Consider the following 6,362-nt stretch of genomic DNA (forward strand, 5'->3'; position numbering starts at 1 on the left):
CTTTTGAAAAAACTTACTGTTCAGCGCATCTGTTTGTTCATCAGTCTTTACCAGCAATCCTGCAGTATATACAGGTGGTTCTATGCTAACTTGTAAAAGATGAGCTAGAGAGCCACTGAATGATCACAGTTCCTCACAGCTATCTTACAAATACCAACATCCAGGCTTCAGTTACAACCAAGAGATGACTTACTAAATCTTTAAAGTCTTGTGTTCCGCATTTCGTGCTCAAAAGCACCTTTACAACGTTTGTTGCTGCATCAGACTAACAAGTGCGTTGTTACAGTGTGCCTTCTTTTTCTGATCAGGGTCGTTCCCGTCGTGAAGGGAAGCGCCGAGAGCTTTAAAGCCACAAGAGGGCATGTTCTCTGTCACGTTGATCCCCTTGACTGCTGCCCATGCAACTTCACGTCGACAGTGTGTATTTAGTACATTGATGTTCCAGGTTCTGCTGAGAACTGAAATGATTCCACAGCGTCTTTGTCACCTTCACACTCTCCTCTTGCTGCACAAGAGCCCATTACTCACAAAGGTGTTGATGAGTTACACAAGACAGACTGTTGTCTGCCTCACGCAGTACAAGGCTACCAAGGTCATTTGATACTATCAAAGAGCTGGTAACGTAAGACGGATTTGAAATAGCTCCATATTACGTGGTGAAATCCTGGAGTCATCCTTCTCTTTGGAAAGAAGACTTAATACTTCAAAGGTGACATGAAGGTGAGAATCCAGCATACTCCATTGTACCTCAGATATCTGTGTGCCTTATGTGCAGGCATAGCCTCACCTGGGTGTCCAATCTGCATTTGTTCTGTTAAATATAGCTTAAAGTTACTGTATTTGCCTTCTTCCTTGGGGAAGAAAAAACAATGTGTTTAGTCTCTTTGTTTCTTTGCTGTTTCTGAGATTACAATGGAAACATTCATGCTTTTCCTTTCAGTAAGGTCTCCTCAATGATGTTACTACTGTTGGGTCTGGCTTTTTTCTCAGGCTTGAAGAGTAACAGTAACTTCAAGTACATTCCCGTTTTGAAAAGAGACTGTAAAAATGGCATCAAGGGCTCCTTTTTCCTTCTCACTAAGGCTGTGCCAGTACTGGCTGCAGACATCAAATAGAGTCAGTGCCTATATTTGGAGGAAATCATGGGAATCTTTAAAAAGCAGTCTCCTTCCTGGTCCCAGAGCAGAGGAACATGTTGCCTTTGCCATTTTAATCAGATATGCATATTCATAGCTGTGTTCAGGACAGATATTGATGCACTAGCCTGAAAAATCTGATTTCTTTGCCCCTGCTTAATAACACAGATAGGCACAGGGTACAGAAATTAGACAAGGACCTGTTAGCAGCAGAGTAAGAAGACTTGCAGCTTCAAGAAGGAGGCCTTAGGCAGGGAACTGTCCCCTGAATAAAGGAGACTTGTTTTCCTGCCTGTTAAAAGGCAAGTGAAGCTCTTTACTTTTGTCACTATGAAGTGACTGAAGTTTCGGCATCCTCTTGCTTAATGGAAAGTAAAAAATAGATTTGGGAGTTTTACTTCTATCAGCTGTGGGGCGTTTCTCCACTTCCAAGGGAGAGGGAAGCCTACAGGAAGGAGCAGCCTCAGTGTGTGGATGTGCTCTCCTTCACTCCCTTCACTTCACACACCCCACTCTCCGGGTGAAGCTGACTTGGGGGCTTACAGTCCCTTGGACTTCTTGACTAATCTCCCATACTATGACTATGTATGGTCAGTTGACAAGGATGAGGATGTTTCTCCTCTGTAGAAGTCCTGCACATTTGGAAATCTGGAATTTGGTTTGCAGGCTTGGAGGGAGAGTGGTGCTTAATTTATGGTTTATCATTGTTGGTCGTATTCTGTCTTCTATATGACATGTTCAGCTGCAGCATCATGAGATGAGCTCATTAATATTAAAGCACCCCTACTTGTTAGTTTAAATGTTTGATGCATTTAAACTGAGTAAAAAGGGCCGTTGACAATGCACAAGGGATAATATAATGTAATACATTCTGTTTTCCATCCAGAATTACTTTGCAAAGCTGATGGTGCGCAAGGGACCAGCCTCCTTGATGAAAACCAAGCCTTGCTGAAAGCACAGTTTGCACCCTGAATGCATGTGGGCAGGAGCTGGATGAATAAGAGGTATTATTTCTTACTGCATCTACCATTGAAATAGAATAGAACTGGGCAACTGTTCAATAGCAAAGTATAATTAATCTGGTTTCCTAATGATTGTTTTCCCCACAGCAAGTTAGGGCAGTACTTGTAAAAGGAGAATAGGATTTACATAGTAGTCACTTCAGTTTCCTCTTTATTAATGTTTAAGTGACTAATACTAAATTCCTTAACTGCAGGAAGTGATAGTTCAATAAAGTCATGATGTCTACCCAGAAATATGCACACATAAACAGAATGTAGTAAGTAACATTTAAAAAATAGATTAAAAAACCCAAACAAAATACACTTTTGTCATTAAAAAAAAAAAAGGCAAGACAAAAGCCAAGTATAAGAAAAACCTTTTGAAAAGTCCCACCATCACAAAAGCACCCTTGTGTTAAGACTTCTGAAGCAGGTTCCAAAGAGCAAACTCCACAGAGGGTAGGACAGGATTGGGACATTGATAAATACTGCATGTTCTCCATCACAGAGATCCTGATTTATCTCATCAACATGTGGGAATTAATAATTAAAAATGGCACTGTGATGCTCACATGGGAGGTCCTATAAATGGAAATTCGAGCAGTTGAAGATGCAGTTGATCGCTCTCTAGGAAAAAACATTTTAAGGGATTTACTGTAGCACTATTTTAGTCATATATTAAGGAGCAAGATTTTGATATGCATTTAAGCACTGTAGAGTGGCATTTGCAATCCAAACATGGCAGGATCAAGTCTCATCAAGCACCATAAAACCAGGGTAAGTGACTGATTGTAAGCACAAATAAAACTAACACAGATGTCCTTTATGAAATGCTAGGACTAAGCAAACCACATTAGGTATGTTTCAGTTTCTGTCATCCAAACTTATTTAATAATTCAGTTAAATGTTATTTTTAACTCTATAACTTTGACCACAGTCATCCCCCTTTAAAATTACTTCAGATTTAAATAATTACTTTAACACATCTAAAACTGTTGCAGTTTCTCAGAACAAGTCACTTGAGTTTTCAGAACAGTGCACCAGTATCTGTCCTGAATGTAGCTACAAATACGAGAATCTAAGTGAGCAAACTGGCAAAGTCCACATCCTTCTGTGCAATGACAGAAATTCTGCCCATGGACACATATAATTTTGGTTAGACAGCTTAATTTTTATTTTTTTGACATTTAAATGAATTCAGAATTAGCTCTTAAACAACGATGGATAAGGTGTTCAAGCTATTTGTGGGCTCTCTCTGAACACACCATATACAAGGCTTTTAACTGCTCAGGTTTTAGTGTTAGGAGGTTTTTAGTAATAAAAAATGCTCAACAGAGTTACTGTCATGAAGGAATTAGGAATTCTCTAGGAAGTGAAATTCCTAGAGAAGTAATTTCTGTTACTTTAAACATTTAAAATGAGGATAAAATCCTCAAAGAGTTTTGTATGTGTGTTGCTTAATCTAAATATATATTTTCAGCATGGTGTTATTCAAAACAATTTTAGCACTGACCAAAAGTCAGAGTCACCATTACACTGCAGTATTCTGTGTTTTATAGAGAAAGTGGATGACTTAGTTGAGGTTCTAAAGGAATCGAGGGAGAAACTGATAAGCAAAATAAACCAGCTCTCCATAACAGCTGGTATTTGGGAGGTCCTTGTTCCCATCCTGAGATGGTGATCTTCTGACTAAGCATCTGCTCCTATCTCTTCCGTGTGAAGTTTGGCATACCCTTTCACATTAGTTTGCTGTTTGGTTCTAACTATGCCGTCTTGAACTTCTTCATCTTTTCAAGGCAAACATGGGTTTTGCTCCATGACAGATGACTTTAAAAACTCGAGTGGACAAGCATTTTTAATTAGAGTCAAACCAAAGTCAAATCAGGCTGAAATAAACTGCATTCTGTTCTAGCACATTAGCCCTTAAATAAATAGCAAGAAGCCTGGGCTGCCCTTGTACAGCAGGTGGCATTACAGGTAATATTTATCATACTCCAATCCCAAGGCTAAGATAGCAGGGAGGGAGCATTGACGTCAGCTACAAGTGAATCAGTCTTAATACAAGCTGAAAAACTGCTTGTGCCTTCCACAGTTGATGACATTGCACAGCACTTCTGCTTAGAGTTCCCCATTGCATTTATTGGTCTGAGCAAGCCTAGCAGGAAGAGCTCATTTTGTTTTGCAGCTTAACTGAACTGGTTGGAAGTGGATCTTGGACTTTGAGGTGGGAAGATTCCATCCAGCTGCAGTAACCAGGGGAATGCCCTTTGCCCTAGTTTTTGTGCCAAATTTGTGCATTTGAGAATTTTAAACAAATATCACTTGGCAGGATATCAACCCTCAGGGTACAAGAATAATGCAGAGTGAGGCTGCAGAAGGGCATGTCCTGGAAGGGATTTATGGGAGACCTATCAGGACTCATACTGAACAGTGGGAAAAACCAAACGCCCTGTTTCATTTCAAACGGTTGTTCTTTGTCTCATGGGAGCTGAGTGAGCTTCTGAATGAAAACCAACAGCAGTTTTGCATCTGGGCACAGTGTGAGTGAAAGAGTACAGTGCAGGAGTGAAAGAGTTCAGCAGTGGTCACTAATTCTCATATGGAAGATGCCACCTTCCTCGTGTCTGGGTGCTGAGCAGGGATTGAGGAGCATGAGCTAGCGTGGGAGCCCTTACTGAAACATGGGGCTGTGCTCTACCAAGTGTGTTTGACAGCCTTGTGCTCACACTGAGTTTCCCAACCCGTGGCTGATTGGCAAAGCAGTACAGAGAGTGTCTCATCCAGCTCTGGGAAACACACCATGCTTCCAACCAAACCTGGGTTCTCCATGGCTCAACACAGTGTGTTCCCAGAGCTGGATGGCAGTGTGCACCCAGCCACTGCAGGACACATCAGCCTGTGCTACCCAGAGCTGCCCAGCATTGCACAAGCTGTTAATGAAATGGGGGTGAGGCCAGGCTGGACTTATCCTAGAAGGGAACTGGACAAGAAGGTGGAAGAATGAGAGCGAGGCAGGGAAAGAATGACTCTGGAGGAAACTCTTGACAATATGTGCTTCCCTTTCCTGCTAGTGATACAGGAGGGGTGAGGCAGCAATGCTTGTGGTGGAGGAGAGCCACCTTGCCAGTGCTGTTTGTCATCTCACACACCCTGATAGGCCTTGGCAGCAGCACACCCTTATCTCCAGTGCACTGGCAAATTTGTCTGGGCAGTGAGTTCCCAGCTCACCAAGGCCTGGGCTGCTCTTTGTGTTCACTGCACGCTCCTTCTCCGCATTAATTAATTTGGTAGTGAGTTTGGATACCACTTCAGCTTTAGGTGGAAAATCTTCAGGCATCGCTTAAGCCTTTTGTGGCTTAAAGGGAATATTGTCTCTGTCAAGATGCACAGCAAGTGAAATGCCTCCTGTCTCTTAGTGCTGTTATAATGACGGTGCTGGGCTGGGTCTGTGAGTGTGTCGCTGCTCTTCCTTTCACTGGAGCCAGCCTGAGGTTCAGGTTTCACACCTGCCTCTGCTTTATTTATGCCTATTGTGTTATATTTACATATCTCGGGTTATGGAACGTGGCAGCAGCCTCCTCGGGAAGCATTAAGTGAATTCACATGTGTTGTGCACTGACCTGCTGGGGACTTCCCAAAGGACATGCCCTTTCCTTGTCCACAAGCAGCACAGAGGAGCTGCAGAAGACAAGGAACTGGGTTTCTGAGTGCAAGTGGCTGTATAAAGCTGTGATGCCTTGAAGTTGTCAGTGTCTTTGAAGTTGCACAGGGGGACACTGGAAAGTTGTGTTGTTGCCTCTGGATCATGCTCACCTGCAATTACCATGATGTTCGTGGGTTTTGCATTGATGACTGTGTGCTATGGCCTTCTGCTGAGGGCTTTATTTGGCATTTCACATCCCTGCTCCAAAACATTCTCCACTTTCATGGATTTCCACAGAAGCCACACAAACATCACGTGCCACAGTGAGCTGGCACTATCCCTCACTGCACCCACGGGGGGAACAGGACTTGTCCTTTAAAGTTAGGTTTTTATGCGGTGTGACTCACATCACCTGCCTCAACAGCCAGAAAACACAAGTGGCCACTGAAGCCCTTCAAGTTATTTGGAGCACGCCAGACATGTGGCTCGGGCTGGGCATGGAGGGCCGGTATCTGGGTTAGGTGCAGCCCTATTCACCCCGCTGTATTCCAATTACTATACTGCAATTGGAATGGTTACTGG

At 42.8% G+C, this 6,362-nt stretch overlaps 1 long non-coding RNA gene across 1 annotated transcript; it reads left to right on the forward strand.

The window, feature by feature from the left end:
- The first annotated feature begins 261 nt into the window (after window positions 1-261).
- On the forward strand, window positions 262-6,132 carry LOC133207534 (uncharacterized). Its single transcript, XR_009724069.1, has 3 exons — window positions 262-1,116; window positions 2,023-2,140; window positions 3,697-6,132. It is a non-coding gene; the product is annotated as an uncharacterized LOC133207534 (long non-coding RNA).
- Window positions 6,133-6,362: the final 230 nt, after the last annotated feature.

Source organism: Neopsephotus bourkii, unplaced genomic scaffold (genome assembly GCF_033783945.1).
Source record: "Neopsephotus bourkii isolate Nb327-2 ecotype Australia unplaced genomic scaffold, CSIRO-AGI_Nbou_v1 NB_230, whole genome shotgun sequence".
In the NCBI taxonomy this organism is placed as follows: Eukaryota; Metazoa; Chordata; class Aves; order Psittaciformes; family Psittacidae; genus Neopsephotus; species Neopsephotus bourkii.